Genomic DNA, 19,952 nt, shown 5'->3' on the forward strand with positions numbered 1-19,952 from the left:
TTTGGCTTTGTTCCTCCCTTCCTCACTCCCTACGTCTACATCTGTCCACAAAGTGAAATCTGCCCTGCAATCCTGGCTTCCACTATTTTTCTTTCCACCAATTAAATCCATCCGTCAGTCCATCTCTTAGTCACAGCAGCTGGAGTCAGATGCAGGCATTTCAGTGATTTCCCTCCAGTTACTGGCTGAGCTCCTCTGGATGGAGCCCAGGGGGCCAGAGTGACCAGATGTTGGCCAGCTGTAGTAGCTCTTGTCTGGGCCACTCAGTCACCAGATGGCCTCTCACCTCTGGACCCATCTGAACTGTCCTCATCACTCTCCCTGTCTGGCTGGGAAACCCATCAGTCCATCAACCAAGGACTTTTTTTGTTTTGCCTCCTTTGTTGCTCACACAATAAGCACAACACAAATCTTCTTCATTTCTTGTACTAGGTGAGCGAGCAGTAGATGCATGCTCCCTTCTGTGATACCATTGAAGGGTGTAGTTTGGTAAAGATAAATTAGTTCCTACATGAAACTGCCCACAGCAAGGTCTGTAGATCTTCTTGAGTAACCGAGTCATGTTTTCTGGAAAGAGACATTTCTGTTGATTTTTTTTTTCATTTATTTTTTGGCTCTTTCCATTTTATTGGAGAGAAAGTAGACATCTTTACGGCTGATTATCTCCAACACTTGGCAACTCACACAAGAACAATATTGACTGATGAATAGCAGTACAGGTAAGAGAAAAGGTCTCTCTTTAAGACAAAGAAAAAGCAGCAGATCTTAACAACTGCAAAGCAGAACCATGGAAAATGTCAACATTTTTGCTTGGAAAATGACTTAAAGTGGCAGATTAATTTGTAATTCATTCATGTATCAGTTCGCTTACAAATAGTTCCAGCTCTGTTTTCATCCCACTGAAACCTGGAAGGACATTATTTTTCTTGTACTGCATTCAGATGCCTATCACATGCATTTAAACCTCTGAAACTTGAGAAAACTGATTTGAGTTTCTTTGAAAAGCATGACTTAAAATGGTACTGAGCAACTACTGAGTACTGTCCCACAAACAAGAAAATGACTTGAAAATTAGTTTGCAGGGAGAAATTATTTGGTTAAAGTTAATAATAATTGAAAAAATAGGGAAACGTTCCCAGAAAAACATTTTTATAATTATTATTATTAACCATTTTATCTACATATTTATATTTTTTTGTTTGGTTACCTTTTTAACCTTTTTTCTTTTCTTTTCTTTTCTTTTCTTTTTATTTACTTCCTTAAAGAAATCAAGCCAGTTTGCAGGTTTCAAAGGCTTATTTAATGAGGAAAAACTGTGTTTATGTTAAGTATCTGTTTTATAATAATAATTACTACCTCCAGTTACAAAGGCTATTTTTTACCTCTTCTCATAACGTCAATGTTTTCCACATCTGTAGTCTTATTTGTTTGTGGGATCACGTATACTGTGAAGAATGAGTTCTTGAAATCTTGCCGATTGCCGACATTGCAAAGAACAATTGCCATACATCACATAGAGCCCTGAGGAGGAACTCATGCTGTATTCTGTGCTGTGATTCAATAATGTATAATGTCACAGCACAGCTTAGGGGAAGGACAAAGGGAAGGAGGCCACACATGTCATTAACTAAAGATTTATTTAAAGGCCCAGTGTGTAGGATTTAGGGGAATCTATTGGCAGAAATGGATTGTTATATATTAAGTATGTTTTCTTGAGTGAATAATCACCTGAAATAGGATTTGTTTTTTCATTATTCTCTAATGGGCTGCTTATATCTACATAGGGAGCAGGGCCTTGTCTTATGGAGATCGCCATGTTGCACCATCATGTTTGTAGGGCTATTTGCATTTGAACGTATCCTCATAGAACACTTTGAATGATATCCTACAAATTAGTGGCCCACAAATGATGTTGCAGTTACGTCATTAATGTATAGTTGCAGTGTAAGTTAAGGCAATTAAAGTCACTTGACTCAAAGTTTACACTGAACATATGTCTTCAGGGCAAAATCCTGGGGGAATACCTATACTATCAAAACATTTGGATATATTTCTTTTCGTAGTGTAACAACCTAGCTCAAAAAGGTGGCAAAAATGGGAGACAAGGTGAGCAGGCTGACATGGACAATAATTTAAAATAAAAGATGAGTTAAACTAAACAGTTCAGTGCGGATTTTCAGCAGATCAATCGTGAAATGTACAAATGTATGAACAGTTTGTGAGAAGTGCGGGTTTTGGCGTTGGCCACTGTAGTTTGCAGCCTCTGTGGATGATTCAGCTTACGCTAAAAGACCTCCTGAATGTCTGGATCTCAAGTTATCAGAGAAAATATGTGAGCACATATTAACAGGTGCCAGAATAACTGCCCATCTCCAACATGCCAGTTTAGCTGTTTTAATTATCTGGTCCATTAGTTTCGACTGGAAGAAGTTTCAGCTGCTTAAATTGTGCAATCCTCACCACCAGATGCCACCAGATGCCACTAAATCTCCCTAAATCATACACACTGTTCTTTAAACCAACAGAAAATATGATTGGATAGAAAAAGCGCAGTATACGAAAGACTGACCAAGTGAATCCAGCAGCAGCTGAGCAGCAAGCGCAGGTGTCAGCCGTCCCACTGATGGACTTCCTGTCAATCTCCTCCAGGGAAACTACACCACAGAGGACCACTCAGCACTAGAACACTGTATGCATTAACACATACACACACACACACACAACATGGCCTTTGGTCTATGTACTGTTTACTTTGTCGAGGGATTTAAGAGTGTGAAGTCAGAAAGAGGTCAGTGAGCAGAAATAAAGAAACACACGCAAAGCCCAGTGACATACTGTATGTACACACACACACACACACACACACAGTCTTTTTGCCTGGAGATACTACTATTCTAGTCAGTTCCTATTCAGACAAGTAGCAAGACTGTGTGCGTGTGTGTGTGTCGTCCCTGTTGTGAGTGATGTGTCTGAAGGAGTTTCCTGCAGAGAGCTGCAGTGGTGTTTTGTCACAAGGCGAGATGCAGCAAGGAAACCCTACTGTGTGTGTGTGTGTGTGTGTGTGTGTGTGTGTGTGTGTGTGAAACGCTGACATAGGGAGGAAAAGAACGACTGAGTTATTGAGCACGATATTGCCCTCTGAGGACAGACAGGAATGAAAAAGATCAGGATAAAAACAGACAGAGGAGAATAAAATGCGGTAGAGGGACACAAAGATAGAGATAAATAAAGAATGAGGGAGGCATAGTACAATAACGCTTCTCTGAAAATACAATAAACGCAATATAACACCTATAAATAAAGGGGGAGACCTACTCTACTACTAACAGACTGTAACTACCAGACACTCAGCTTTTGAAGTACAGAAAACAGAGAGAGTGCAAATAAGTTTTTTACAGTTGCTATTACTGCACAAAATGTTAACATATACGATGCACACGTTTCCTGGAATTTGCTTAAGCAATACAGAATTAAGCTGTGAGGATCGATTTGAGAAAAGCAATCTTAATATGCAGTAAATCTTAACTTTTCATCTCTCCCTTATTTTAATCAAGTCTTTGTTTTCTTTCGTTGACCATACTGTAGATAAACAATTAGGCAACTAAAACGACTTTGTTAAGGGGGATCTGTTGTGTTTTTCCTCATTTTCTATTCTGTTTTCATCAAAACATTCGCCTGCTACGGCTGGAAGTAATTAGTTGCAATGCAGTCGCCAGACAAAATGTTGGCATTGTATATGCATTTGCATATTTAGATTATGCATCCCATGAAATTATTGATTACTGCAGCTTTAAATGTGTCTATTGTGTAGTTATCGAGCTAACTAGCTTGTTAGCACATTAGCAAGATATTTAATGTAACCGCAGGAGATGTTTGTGTGTGTGTGTGTGTGTGTGTGTGTGTGTGTGTGTGTCTGTGTGTGTGTATGTGTGTGTGTGTTTGTATGAGTAAAACAGTGATGCAATCAGACAGGCTGTTGTCACTGTGAGCAGCTGTGGGTTAGGACCCCACTGTGTGACACCACTGCTGTCTGACACGCACGCACACACACACACACACACACACGCTCACCTGTCAGTCCATATAACTTTTAACATGGGCGACTTGCGAGCCACACTGAGCTGTCGTATAAAAATAGCGCAGTCTTTTTATTCATAGAATGAACAGCTTTGACGCTGATCGGAAAGGGCAGTGTGTGTTTGTGTCGGTATGTGTGTGTGCCTCTGTATTTCCTCAAAATCAAAGCTACGTGTCAGTTGACATAAATCTGTATTGCTTGGAGTCTGTAGGGTGGCTTGTGCATGCTATGAATGTCCTGCAACGAGTGGCTGCTCAAAAACATCCATGTGGCCCCTTTCTTGGCAATGAATATCATCTAAAATTAAACTCTGAAATTAAGAAAAAACGAGTTAAGACTCCGTTGAATCAAAAATGTCATAATTTATCTTTGAAAAGTAACAGCAGAAAATATATAGTCTGACAGGTAGCAAACCCTGTCTCTAAGGTCTTTAGAAACTCCCTGTTGGTTGTATTAAATCAATTATTTTCCAGACCATTAGTCATGTTATCGAGCAGACCATGCATTTGACTCTTCACCTCCAGCCGGTATTCAGTATTGACCAGAGCTATTTCTTTTCAATCAATCGATCTCTCTCTTTGTTGTTAATCAATTAGGCCGACATGTATAAACAGACAGCAGCTGCTATTTATAAAGTCATTGATCTCTAAAGGTCATTCAGTTGCATTCATGCTGTATCAGTATGTGAACACAGCAGAGGACCATCCCTGAATGTGGTTCGCTCTTGCTGTGCAGATCACACCACCAAGCCAGCAGAGTGGGACTTTGCTGTTAATGAAAATATTGAATATTAAAAAAAATGTCTAAATTAAAAGTTCTGGCCAGTTCATATAATATAGGTTTCTATGATAAAATAGCTGGGTCCAAAGTCATTAAATATTCACCATATGTATTGCTCATAGAGTGTGTATAGAGATGGACGACGCGTCCCCACTTACTCGCTATGCTTAAGTAAAGCTAAGATATCCCAGATATGGCTGCTGCCATCTTGCGCTGGTGACGTCATTCGGAGCTGGAGCCTGCAGTAGCGATCTCCACGGTGGGGGAGTTCCCGCCAAAACACCCGCCGATCAATCCTGAGCAGTCCCACTGAATGTGAGCGCATGGATTGGCTGACACAGCTGTCAATCATGGTGTAAAACCCCCTTTTTGTAGCATTGAATAACTCATGAATAACTCATTAAAATCAAACTTGTGATGAAAACGATCACTTAAACAAAAAGCAGGGGGATGATAACTACTTAAGTAGTTCAGTTCCTGTCACTGAAGGTGTTTGGGATAAAAAAAAATTTTAGCGTATACTTTGAGTTTTTAGTTTGGCCAATGTCCCATTCATTAACATGGAGGGGCGGGCTTTATGGCCAATACTGCAGACAGACACCAGGGGCTGATCGAGACTGAAAAGCTACACTTTGGAGAAACTGTCATGTTACCAATGTTTATATACAGTCTATGGGTGAGATGGATCAACAAAATATTGGATTTTAACACAGTTCGAGTTCAGCACTTGTTTCTTGGGGTCCTCAGTCCTTCCTTAACCTTAACTTCAGGGCTTTTATTATAACCATGGTGTCAAAGGTCCTTAACCATAACCCTTTGGAACTTGAATCAACATTACTTTTCTTGTGCTGCATGCACAAGTCTTTCATAAGTATGTAAACCTTTAAGCTCTGAGCTAATTGGTGCATTTTTTCCCCCAAACAAAATGGAGAAAAAGGCAATGAGCAACTTGGCAGGAAATGTCCCACAAATTGCAAAAAAAAAAAAAAAAAAAAATTAGAAAATTAGATTTAAAATAGCTAAGGAAAAATGTCCATATAGCTGTATTTATAATCATCATAATTAAATATTAAAAAACATACAACCATTTTATGAGGATATGTTAAACAACAAAAGGAATAACACAGTGACAGTAACTGTTCTTTTGTAGCTGCTGGAAGGCCACCAAATTGATCCTGAATTAATATTTTAGCATCCACAGCACTCAGCAAGATAACTGCCCTTTTTATTTCCTCTTGGTTGTGTTTTAATGTTTACTTTTCAACCTTCGACTTAATATTTTGTAAATTTGGTTTGGTCCTATGTGGGAATTGGTCTCAATGACCATTATGTCCCATATGGCAAAAATATTACATCAACATCTCAATCGATTACTGATTTTGGCTTAATGTCTGTCTGTTTTGTTTTTTGAACATCTCTCTTTTCAACTGTTTGCCCATAGGTGTGTGTGTAGGAAGGTGTAATCTCACACAGTTTTGCACGTCCGTGTCACACATACCTTGGTGCACCTACACACACACACATACACACACACACACGCACATCCATACGAAACTTGCAATAAAAAAAACAGTTGTTGCTTGCATAACAGGCCAGCTGTTCTTGCAGTGGATGCTGTACATGAGCTATTGTTGTTTATTTTTAATTATCCACTTTCTCACTCCGCTAATTGGTTTGTGACATGTGGCGCACACACACCTACATGCACACCCCACTGTCCACAGTTACATAACACATCAGCCATACAGTACACCTACAGCTGCTCTGCTTTCAAAGTTGTATAACTGAAAACACTGAAGAGTTTTATTACAAACGCTAGATTCAGACAAACTGGACTCCATTATTTGATGTTAAAATGTAACCATGGAAACTGTCTCTTGAAAACAATCATCTCCTCAGAGCTAATTACTTTAATAATATTCCATTATGAGTTTTACTTTTATTGCATTAATGAGTTTGTGAATGTGGGTGTTGAAGTATTCAATTGCTTTTTGTGTTTGTATTTTATGAGAAGGACTTGCAGCTTATTTATTTTTCGATGAATCATTCACAGTCTTCCCATTCAGACTGAGACGTGTGCCACCTCAGAAATCTGATATCTGCCATCTGTCACAGATAAACATGTGGAGCTTTTTAATTTGTGATGTTAAGTTCTGATGATTCAGACTGTGTAGTAAATCATGCCATCCTCTCTTGGCATTATTTCTTCAGTTGCTTCTTTTAATGAGTGACAAACCACAATCAACACAACAGTCACATATTGCTTTAGAAAGCACAGAATTGTTCTGTAAAACAAGTAGGCCAAAAGTACGTGGACACATTAACATTATACCTTTCTGTAATTGCTGAATATCTTTTTCCACCAACAATAATCTGCTGCTCTAACAGCCTCAACTCCTCTGTTTCCAGGCTTTCCACCAGATTTTGGAACTTGTCGGCCAGCGATGTCAGGCATCAAGTTCATCCCAAAGGTGGTGGATGAGGTCGAGTTTAAAGCTTTGTGAAGGTGAGTCAAGTTCTTCCCATCAAACTGGGGAAACTATTTCCTTATTGAATTGTCATTTGAAACAGAAATGGGCCTTCCCCAAAGTTTGACTCACATTATTGTCTAAAATGTCACTCAATGCTATAGCATCTAAATTTCTCTGCAATCAAACAGAGGAGCGTAGCCGAAACTGGTTAAGGTTGAGTAACAGTTATGGTCATTATTAAACGAAGCCAGTGTTGACTGTGTTTATATGGGAAAGTACCCTAAGTGCATTGCTTTTCAATGAATTTCTCAGAGTCTCTTGTTCTGCTTGCTAATCATAATGTCAGGGTTTTTATACGTGATGTGTTTATCACTGATGTAAACAAGATAGTCCCCCTTCACCTTTGTGTTAACTGACTTTGCTTTGTGAAAATATGAACTTATTCTTCATAGAGTCACGGAGGATTTGTCTTTCTGGAGCACTAAAGTGGCCCCGTGATGGATGAGATTGTTCTTGATTTGAATCCATGCATCCTAAAAGATTTAGTCAAGTACCCTTGCACATGATACTTCAGTTTGAAGAGCTTCAGGGACTCTGTTCAGTTTCCATTAGCTCTCTGTGTCGACTGGAGTGAGGACAGAGAAGAGAATGCCACATTATTATCAATCCAACAAACCTTTGCTGACTACAAATCAAATTGTATGTCAGTCCTATCCTGAGATTAAGGATAGATTGGTTATATTCAGATCTAAAGAAACTTTTTGAACCTTTGAACTTGTTGTCTGTTGTGTGCTTTTAATATTTTAATGTTTTTTGTGCCTCTGTGCCAGCAACAGCTGAGGCCGGAGGCATTATGTTCACGTGTTGTCCGTCTATCCGGCATGTTCTTGTGAACACGATAGATCAAGAACGTCTTGAAGGATTTCCTTCAAATTTGACACAAACATGCACTTGGACTCAACGATGAGCTGATTAGATTTTGATGTTCAAAGGTCCAGGTCCCTATGACCTCATCTGTCTAATGTTATTTAACACGATATCTCAAGAATGTCTTGACGTATTTTTTTTTTTTCTTTAAATTTGGCACAAACATTCACCTGGACTTAATGATGAACTGATTAGATTATGGTGGTCAAAGGTCAAGGTCATGTTCACCTTGCATTTGTCTCATTCTTGTGAAGGTGATATCTAAAGAACACCTTGTGGGAATTTCTTCAAATTTGACACAAACATTCACTTGCACTCAATGAAGCGCTGATTAGAATTTGGTGTTTAAAGGTCAATGTCACTGTGACCTTGCATCCATCTTATTTTTATTAATGCAATATCTGAAGATGGCCTTGAGGGAGTTTCCTCAAATTTGTCACGAACATTCAGTTGGACTCAAGATTGAACTGATTGGATTCTGATGGTCAGAGGTGAAAGGTTAAGCTCCTGGTGACCTCATACAACATGTTTTGGCCATAACTGAAGAACCTTGGGTGCCCACCTTGAAACTGTGCTGATTGTATAGACCTTCTGTGCTGCCACAGGGAAGATGTGTGTGAAGCATCCATGTTTTCACAAACATGGATGAAAACTGTAACTGCAACTTGACTGGGGCGCAGAAGCATACAACTACATACAACAAATATCAAGTTAATTCTGTGTTCAATCTTGCTTTTTGTAAAGTAACTTCAGTTTCCATTGTGCACGAGCTTGCCTTGTGCTTCACTGTTAATTTCTGGTTTGTTAATTGTCTGGCAGCTGATTGTTTAGCCACTGACATATCTAATTGTTTGCAGTTTAGATGAATGTCAGCTTGAAAGCTGGCAGCCAACCAACACTGTCACAGCTTCACAATACCAAAAGCCAGATATTTACAATACAACAGAAAAAAGCATTATTGATTATATCTTTATGAACATTTGCCAAGCTCTGGCTTTCTTTATGACTCATTCAGAGCATTTAATGCTGTGCAGTTATGCAGCATGATGTTTGTATGATAAACAAACGCAGAGTACAAGAGCTCCGTGCAGGCAGAACATGTGCGACCTGAAGTGGTTATTTTCTGCAAATGTAATGATGCTTCAGAGTAAAGAGATGTTGCTGCAGGATTAATGAATGCTTCTTACTAACTGTGGCCCACCACTGCTCAGTGTTTTTGTATAAAACCATTTATTTTACCAGTTGGTTAATTAATTCCCCGCTGGAGGTTTAGAAAACCACAACAAGTCTTTGAGGTTAACACCTCTGTGCTTGTCTTGCCACAACTGCGAATACTGCTTCAACTCTAACCCTGTTTATCAGCAGCACTCTAATCGATGTGTAGAATGAATTTGGCTTTAAATCTTGCAAATTTGAAGGCACGCATTACAAAGAATGACTGCCATACATTACATAAAGCCTTGAGAAGGAACTCGTGCTGTCTGCTGTCTGTTTTTCTGTGCTATGATTCACTGATGTATAATGTCACAGCAGTTTTTTTCCCCACATTTTTGTTTATTGTATAATCAACATTTTAGGAGTTCTGATCATAAACAAACCAATTTGTTTCTCAGTGAAACACAGTTAATTTATTCTGCCATTTTTGAAATATGGAAATTTCTGTTTTCTAAATAATATTAATGAGACATTAATAATCTAACTTTTTGGTTTTGGTCGGATCTTGGGTCTAGAGCTGGGGTAGGCAGAAATCTGAAAAAGGCACATAAAAAATTGGCAGAATTCCTTCCTGTGGTCATTTCTTCTTTCGTTGCTCATTGTGCTCTTCCCAAGTTTTTCACAGGAATCGAGCCAATTTGCCCAGGTTTTAAAGGGTTAAACTGGCCAGTCCAGCTTTAAAGGAGTACTCCACCAATTTAGCATTTCAATCGTATGATATTTTTACGTCTATAGGACATTTAACAAATATAGAGACATACTGTATCACTGTAACACATTTCTTCTTCCTTCTGGAAGCCTGCTGTCTACATTACCCATAATCCCACTCAACCGCCAAAAGTTTGGTCAGAGATTCAGGTGTGTGGTTCTAGTGACATAACGTTTCTCTGCTTTTGTTTTTTAACAGAACAGTTATCTATAAACTTGGCTGCAACCAATACTACTGCAAGTGCTACTCCTGCTTCAAGTACACTTTTCTCTCATGTAGTACAGTATGTTAGCTTCTCATTAGCAGTGACAGACAGCAATGGTGTGTGTATGTATTTTTGTAAACTCTCATCGCAGCATGTGGCTTCATTAGCAGTTCTTGTGTTCGGCTGCGAAACACATCCTGCTAGCAAGATGTGTTGACTGTGGCTCTTTGAGGTTACCACCTGTTCGCTTGCTCGGCCTCGTGTTCTCATGGAAACCAATATGGTGAAGAGCCGGGCCAATCAAACACACAATGGCCTCTTTGTTTTTCCACTTGTGTGTATGTGTGTCTCCACGCTGCGATATGTCCATCTCATGCTCACTTGTTTTTGACCTCTATATTGGCTCAATCACGCAGTGCACTCGCCTCATTTTTCCTCCCTGCGCTCACCTGTAAGATTCAGTCAAAGCTATTAAAGTTTGACGTGCAGTCTGCCACTTGAGGCTGTTCAAAGCAAGCCTGCTGCATTAGACTAGACTTCAAATGGCAGATGACTCAAATGTTCCTGATCTATGTATTCCACGGAGGTATTTATAGCTTCAATAGATCGCAGAGGAGTGGAAGCACTAGCTTTTTTCCCCTCTTTCTCTGTCTTCTCTGTCTCTCTCTGTAAACTGTAACTGTTTCTCAGTGTTTTTTCTTTTGCATTTTCACAGTATGTTTGATCAATCAGCTTGTTTTTTCCATTCCCTTTTTGTCTTCCTTTCTACTTTTTTCTCCACAGTAAGGGCTGTCTATCACTTTTTTTGTCAGTCAACATTTATAAACTGATAAGACAAACTCACCTCAAGGTCCACCTCGAGGTTTTGTTTTTTTAAAAGTTGGAAAAAGGTGTAGGTGAATCAGTTGTAGGTGCAACTGTTGTAGTTACTGCAGTCGTCTGTGTTTGTGTTGTGGGTGCAACTGTTGTAGGTGCTGCTGTCGTTGGTGCTTGTGTCATAGGTGCAGCAGTTGAAGGTTTTATTTTGCTCTCCTATTTTATTCGGCATGTTCGAAATAAAGATCTAACTACCACTTAGTAGCTGTTCTGGAGCTTTCGATTACAACCAGACTTGTATTTTTTCAGTTTTCATGGATTTTGCACAAATGACCTTTGTTCCTACCTTCTAGTGCGACCAGTCTGAACTGTTCAAATTCAAGTTCAGGTTTTTTGAATTATAATTGTAAAAGGCAAAAATAATTGACATCAGAAAATTGATAATACACCAGAAAGAACATTTTTATGAGTTTTCTTCTGTTTTACTTTGCCTTTTTTTCTTTTGTTTTTATTCTGGTATGGCCTTTGTTTTTATTGATTTTATGTTTTATTGTTTGTTTGTTTATTTTACTCTATTATTATTATTATTACAGTGATTACCCGCTCTATTATTATTATTATTATTATTATTGTTATTATTATGTACCATCAGGTCTTTAAACTTGAGCATTTCAGTTTAACAATATGCAGTTCATATAAAATTTCTACATATTTTTATACCCATTTTATCCATATGATATTCCAGTTTTTAGACAACCAAAAAAATGATCCAGCAAATGACTTTAATCTTCAACCCAGATGGACGTGACACTGAATAATTAAAAGTAATTCTCCCTGTTTGCCGCTATCCATCCTTTAATCTCTTTGTCTCACCCTCTTCTCTCTTCAGGAGGCACTCTGTCTCTTTCTCTGACCTGTCTCACCCTCGTCCAAGTCTCTTTTTTTCTCCCCCTGTTGCTCTACATCTCTTTTCCAACCCTCCTCCCATCCCACGCCTCATTAGCGTTCCCAGTGATTACCCGCTCTCACTGATCAAAGGAGAAATCGCAGACTACACTCAATAATTGATGCTCTTAAACAGCTTATCATTTGACTCCATCGCTGCTTATGATGCTTCCAATAACTGGCCTTCTTTTTCATTTTCCCCTTTTTCTGTCAAACTGCTCCTGCAGATTCCAGGTTCATTTTCTACATATTTCTTTTAATAGAGGAATAAATCACTAGGTGGCAGCATAGTAACACACGGTGCATACATTGACAGAGCAGAAGGGTCTATAACTGCTTAGACTGTATCATCTGGGCAGCTAATAGTTAAAGACTCAGGATTGAGTGCGACCAGCTTGATCCCAGATTAGTGGCAAATAACTGCTGCACCATTCATCTTTTCATTTATCTCCTCAACTCCTCTAATTACCTGATCAATAAGCTCCAGGTCGATTGCAGATCAACTGAAATAATGTTCCCCCAACCCATTAGCGACCTTTAACGACCTTTGAAAAGCATTTGGTGCTTTAGCCAAGTCTGTGAACCCTCAGTGTCTCGAGGTTAAGGAGGAGGTCATTTCCAAAACAATTAGAGTCAGACTGAAGTCTCATTTAGTCATCCCTTTTTTATAGTCAAATGTATGTATGGTTGATAGTTATTTCATTTTTAGGAAAAGGGAGAATTAAGCTCTTTGAGGCTATATTATATTTATTATTTCCATTTTTAGTATTATTATTTGCTGTCTTTTTAAGTATTTACCTTTTCTACATGATTTGAATATGAATAACCTGTTGTTTTCCTTTTGGATAAAACCACTAAATTAAGTGTTTTAAAAATAAATAAATATCACATTTTTTCTAAGAAAGGCCATACATTCTAACAATTTTTATAAATGCAATTTCATATATACCCGATTGCCAATTACAATGTAATTGCAAATTCAAGTAACCTAATATTTTGCAGCCCAGACATGCAGCTTTGTGACATTATTTGGGATGGCATGCAGTTGAATCCCAACCAAACCTTGATAAAGTATAACTCATTTTAAAACACAAAGCCTCACAATTTTTTTGTGTGAACCACTGTAAGATCCCAATGTCATTTTGACAACAGTTTCTTTTTTTGTAACAACCTTGGCAAAAAAAAAAAAAAAAAAAAAAAACCAAAAAAAACAGAACAATAACAGAAGAAAAGCAGATTTTAGAGTGTGAATTTAGTTTAGTATCACATAGGCTAAGTCTGACTTTTTTGAGGTAAAATCAAAAGACTTTTCTTTAAGACGTGTCCAGAATCATGACTATAAACAGGGGGATTTAAGTGCAATGACAGTTTAATCCTGGGATTTGTTATTTTCTGCTTTATTCTGGGGTATGGGGTATATTTGTTCTCTTTATTTGAGGAAAAACTGCTCTGAGTTTAAATTGACCTAGTATGTCACTAATGGAAAAAGAGAAATCATTTGTGTAATGATTATGGTAATGTAAGGATTGTTTTTCCACAAAAATAGCTGCTAAGTCTGTGAATGCTCTTAAATGACTCATTTTTGATATTTGTGTGTAGGCTTATTTTGAGATGTGATGTAATCGGTCGTTTTGCTGTGTGTGTGTGTGTGTGTGTGTGTGTGTGTGTGTGTGTGTGTGTGTGTGTGTGTGTGTGTGTGTGTGTGTGTGTGTGTGTGTGTTTGTTTATGAGCCTGGTTTGGTTGTGGGTGGTGTAAACATGAATGACAGATTAAGACCAGGATTAGGGCATTTCCTCTGTGAGATGTGTGTCAGTGAGTTTGTCTCGTAACACCAGACAGGCCCTGATGATGTGGTTTATGATGATGGTGATTTGGGCTGAGACTTTCAAGGATTAGTTTGACGTTTTGGTAAAGGTGCTTATTCGTAAGTAAGTAGAGTAAATACATGCCGCTCCCACTGCAAAGAATTAAAAACATAGCCTGGCCTATGTAAAAAAAAATGTTTTGGTGGACACACAGCACTACCAGGTAGAGTGCATTGTGGCAGAATAAAGTCAGAATAGTATAATAGTACAGTAATAACATAGTGTAGTGTAGTGTAGTGTAGTATAGTATAGTATAGTATAGTATAATGTAGTAGTGTAGTGAAGTATAGAATAATATGGTATAGTATAGTTTTAACTATAGGCATATTATAGTATAGTTCTAGTAAAGCAATAGTGTAGTATAGTTATAGTTTTAGCTATCGTTATAGTGTATTATAGTATAGTATAGTACAGTACAGTACAGTACAGTATAGTGCAGTATGAAGCTACAGCCTGCAGCCAGCTAACGGTGCTTTGTGTTGACCAAAGGTGATAAACCTACTATTAGCACCTCCCAAATGAACATATCAACACATCTTATCTTGTTTGTTTGATCTTTACAAAGACTAAAGTATAAAAAGCGACATATTTTTTTAGTGTTTGTGCAAAGCTAAGTAGCTGCTAGCCACACAGACTTGATGGTAGGCCTCATCTAACTCTACTCAAGAAAGCAGATAAGCATGTTTCCCGAAAATGACCAATAACAGTATATCCAACCATTGAACCAGCATGTTGTACTTGCTAAAAATAAATCTCAAATGTGATAAAGAAATGGAGGTTTATGACATGCAACAAATGACTCCCAAATAGCCTATGAAAATAATGAGTAAAGAGAGACCACTGTAGTAAATGAGGTGTGAGTCTCAAACTGTTGCATTCACACCACTGCTGAATAATATGTATATTCCCTGCAATTAGCATCAGTAACAAGTGTATGAATACAACAATATTTGTGCAATGTGTCAACTGCACATTATTAAAGAGATAAATATGGCAGGTACGAGGACTACTTGTTAAAGATTAGTACAGGATGTGCGACAGCATATTTGCATGATGATAATGACGGCGCAGTAATTTGCCCTCAGTTTGATACGTAACACGAAGCCGTTAATTATCTCTTTGTTATCAGTTTCTTTTATTGCTCAGCTGTGATTGCGGCTCCCGCTGTGCGATGCTTGGATGGAAAAGAGGGGAAATTTGACAACCTGTGAGAAGCTCCCCGGGAGAGCTCGGAGGAGGTGTGTGTGTGTGTGTGTGTGTGTGTGTGTGTGTGTGTGTGTGTGTGTGTCTTTTCCTTGTTCTTGTCTTCCTTTTCAGATTAAAGTAATATATTGAATTTTCTTTGGTGTTGAGTAAATAGAAATATAACTTAAGATGACATAAATATGCCCAAACATCATCAAATCTTTCACCTTGTACATCAAACTAGAGTTGAATCAGTACTCAGTTAAGTTGATTTAGCTATATTTTTCGAGCAAAAAGGCAAAATATTAATTGACTCAGGCTTCGCCAATGCAATGTTTCAATTCTCTGTTTTATATAATTGTAAACAGACTTTGTTGGACTTTTTGGGGCTTTTTTGGACAAAACAAGACACCTGAAGACATGAGTTTAATTATTATAAACCGTTTGAAACATGATTAACTTGGCTGGATTTGATTATTAAAAGAAAATTACCTGAAAAAAAGAAGAAAAAAAGGAAAATAAAAAAGAAAATCAAACAAACAAAATTAAAACTGAGAGTTAGAATGAGTTAAAATTATAATGATAATAATAGTAACAACAATAATACTAATAACATAACACTGAAAATCTGGACAATATTCATTAGGTTTTTTTTCATTAGTTTTTTTTTTTAAGGTCTTTGTCTTGTCAATTTTTACTTCTTTTTTCCTGCATTTTTTGGGAAATGTTTTAACAAGCTGTTTTTTGCCCTTTTCCCCCATGTTCTTTAAAGATGTCAAACCAATTTTCCCACATATCAGAGGTTTAAAGCAGCACAACAAAACTGATCTTGATCCATCGTGTTAAAGGGTTAAACTGGGATAATAGTTTACACTATTTTTCCACATTTCATGCCCAATTTATAAAGAAAGTTGCAGCTACACGTGATTTTTTTTTTTTACAATGTATTCCACTCACATGCAATTTTCACCCTTGGTCATCTTCCTCCCTCCCTCACCTCCATCCTTCAGCCCGTCCCTCCCACTGTTGTCAAGGGCAACTGCAGAAAAAGACCTGAATACAGTAACACCTGATCGGCGGGAGAATCCAGCAGGTGTGTGTGCACGCCTGTTATTGTGCACGTGTACTGCCTTTTTCCACCTGCGGGCCAACTGTTACAACCTGACAAAAACCCTCACAAATACAGGTGGGGGAGGGAGGCTGAGAAGGGCACACACACATCCATCTACACACACACACACACACACACACACACACAAACGCAGGGTGTAAATGAAGTGACTGTTGGCAGGCTCACAGCTAATTCAGCATGAATATTTAATCAACTGTAAACAAATTACTATTGCACTGAGCGGTGCCAGTGTGTGTGTGTGTGTGTGTGTGTGTGTGTGTAGATGTCTGTCTCGCTGCCCTTGTATCTGTGTCAGTGTGCAAATGTTGCTCTCTCGCTCTTTCTCTTTCTCCTTTATTAATGTGGATGTCTCTCTCCCTTCCTAACGGTGCTCTATCTCTCTGTTAGGTGTGGACTTCTCCTTAACCCTTTGAAACCTGGCTCGACATCAGTTTTCTTGCGCTGCGTTTAGATGCCTTTAACAAGCTACTGACCCTTTGAAACCTGAGCAAATTGTTTTGATTTCTTTTGAATTTCCCCTAATTTGCACAAAATTAGTTAAATTTTGCAAGAAAATTACATACAAATTAGTTTTTGTTGTTGTTGTGTTTTTTTAAAAGAGGGTAGGATTATTAGAAAATTATCTAAAAATGAGGAAAAATGTTCCAAAAACTTTATTTATAATTATGACAATTTTATATTTAAAATTATGTCACGGGAAAAAAAAACAAAAAAAAAAAACTGACATCTCCTGTAAGTAATATACTGTTTATCCCACACAGCCCTCAAATCTGAACTATCCCTTTAACAACAACTGTATTGAGTGAGCCCAAATCTGAGCACAAATCAGGTCAGGAACAAACTTTTAGAGCATGTCTGGGCAGAAGGTTTGAATTCATGTGTTATTACCTGCAAGAGGAATGTGGTGTCACTAGGTTTAAGCCAGCAGCAGCAGCAGTAAGGTAAGTTTATATCCCTCACATGCAAAATCAAAGTATAAAGCCACGAGATTTGAATCCACCTACTTTCCAGTGAGGTCCATAAGCTATTTTATTCATTCAAAAGAGTTTGGCCTGTGATCCCTGCAAAAAATATAATTTGAATGATTTTAAGAAGCTTGAAGAAGTAAAGGTACCCAAGATTTTACAAGAAATAGGAAAAAAATGTAATGAAGAAAAATTAACCAACAAGATTTATCTTGGTGCCCTATTTTAGTTTCTGTACATGTTTGGAAATTAATTGTTCTTCAATTGCTGGTTATTCTATTACTCCTTGAAAGACAAACAATAAATCAGAGGGAGTACATAGATTGTAGAAAACAAAACATTTACTGGGAACATCTTAGAAAATGGCCATGCCAATTGTTACCTTGCAAATATTTTGCCCAAATTTGGTTTGCTATTCGACCGGCTTCCCAATGAGCAATGCCAACATGGTTGGCATAGACTATATATAAAGATGGATGTGATAACAGCGACATGACCCAAAAGTGAAGCCAAACCAACTCAATCGCCCCTGGTGGCTAGTTGCAGTACTAGTCATAAAGCCTGCCCCCTCCATATTAGCAGATAAGCAATGGGCCAAACTAAAAATTAAAAGTACACATCAAAGAAATGTTTCTCAAAGTTGGTTTCTGTCATTTTAGGTACTTCTTATCACACCATTTGTTCAAGTGTTCATTTTTCATATAAGTTTAGATTTAATTAGTTATTTGATGCCATAAAAAGGGGGTTTGACATCATGATTGACAGCTGTGTGTGCCAATCAGCGTGCTCATGATCAGTGATGCTGCTGCGAATTGGTTGGCCTGGTTTATGTGCGGGAACTCAATACTTCAGAGATCACTTCTGCACAGACTCTGGTAGCAGAAAGTGGAGATGCGTCATTCATCTTTTCAGTCTGTGGTACCAATGGATGCCTTAGGAAGCCTCTTAAAGATAGTAATATATACTGCCAATTATTTTTCCCAGTGGCAACTGGTGGCACGGCCAACAATTGCATCAGAAAGGCCATGGTATCCGCTCTCCCCTTTGGAAATGCCACTGATTGAAACTATAGGATTAAAAGACTGTTTTTAAGCCAACATGACCCAAAGTCCCAAAAATGAAATGGAAATTCTAACATCTATGATCAGTCCCATTTGAATTCTTCCAAAAATCCATGCCAGGTATAGAAAGAAAGACGCACCCAATAAGAAAATTCAGTCATATCTTCACAATAGCTTTGGCCATTAAGACAGTGTCTTGGTGTGCAAGGGCAGCATAGTGGTGGGAAAAGTGGGACCCAGGGCCGGAATCAGAAGGGGGCCCTTAAAAAGCCTGGAATGAAAAGTTTGATTTTGTAAATAAGTATTGCCTCAACTACATTCAGATTTGCTGAATAAATCAGTTATAAGACTTTACTTTGTATTAAAAAATTATTCTGAAAGTAGAAATTCTTTGCGTGATGGAGAGGGTTACAAGCAGAGGCGTAACCCACAAACAAACCTCAGTGGCTGTTATTTTATGAATATGACAGCAATACAGACAGCCAAACTGTCCTATTGTACACAAGCGAGAAGAAACTTCTGCAGAGTTAGAATAAAATTAAAAGTAGAGGACAAATAATGCAAGATGCAGGGTGCTTAATGTCAGTATAAAACAATGCAAAGAAATAGACCAAAAACACCAACAACGGAGACAATAAAAGCAATAAAACCAAAAATGAAAGGAAATAAAAGATATAAAACATACATTAAATTAAAAGGTAAAATATATAAAAAGAAAAAGACAAAATAAAAAGACATCACATTAAAGCAAGTTTATACAAATTCATTTTAAGAAGGGATTTTAGAGAAGTCAGTGTGTTGCAACTGTCCTCATTCTCCCCTTGCTCTAAAATTGTCAAGTGCTCATAATATAATTTTTAAAAACTCCTCAAACTCCCCTCTTTACTCACTCAGTGTTAGCATCTTGTGAATTTGTGAAACTGTGTTTATATTAGGCCTGCGGTTTCTCTCGCGCTCTCTCCCGCGCGCGCATGCGTGCGTGTGCGCGTTATTTGCTCTCCGTTTAACCTCAGAACAGCGACTGGAGGCGACTCAACACACGGCCGCTTTCAAATCTCTCCTCTCTCTTTTCTCTCTCTTTCTCTCGCTCACTCTCTCTCCCTCCTTGCCCCCTCCTCCCCCTCCTCCTCCTCTTCCACCACCTCCTCCTCCTCCCTCCCCTTCCTACCTGATTCAGATCCGCTCCGACGCTATGCGTATGACCGCGTCTCTCTCTGCAAGGCGAGCACCACCGGAGAGCCCCGCACGCTGCTGCCGCTGCTGCTGCTGACCGCGAGGAGCACCTAAACGCCGGCTGCCGAGCGACCCAGGCCGGGCAACAGGAGCGGGAGACGCCGCCGCTGATTCACCTACGGCGGGGGAGCAGGAGGACGAAATTCACGCGCGAAGGTAAATAATATCCACATTTCATCGACACATGAGAGCGCAGAGGGGTTTATTTGTCAGAGGAGGAGGTGGCCGTCCAGGTCGCCGAGAAATGTTTTCGCGTCTGTGACAGCTGAGCCTGTTTGACGAATATGCACGAGGTAAATTGAATATTGGCGATTATTTTGACAGCAAACAGCGATATGGACGGAATGAATGATCAAGCTGGCTC

At 38.6% G+C, this 19,952-nt stretch overlaps 1 protein-coding gene across 1 annotated transcript in view; it reads left to right on the top strand.

The window, feature by feature from the left end:
* The first annotated feature begins 19,391 nt into the window (after positions 1-19,391).
* The window catches only part of si:dkey-172j4.3 (diacylglycerol kinase eta), an 83,755-nt gene continuing 83,194 nt past the window's right edge, over positions 19,392-19,952 (top strand). Inside the window, exon 1 of the mRNA XM_042511976.1 lies at positions 19,392-19,744. The gene's annotated coding sequence lies outside the window, so the exon portion shown is untranslated. The remainder of the gene's footprint in view (positions 19,745-19,952) is intronic.

The sequence above is a fragment of the Plectropomus leopardus genome, chromosome 23 (genome assembly GCF_008729295.1).
Source record: "Plectropomus leopardus isolate mb chromosome 23, YSFRI_Pleo_2.0, whole genome shotgun sequence".
NCBI classification, from domain to species: Eukaryota; Metazoa; Chordata; class Actinopteri; order Perciformes; family Serranidae; genus Plectropomus; species Plectropomus leopardus.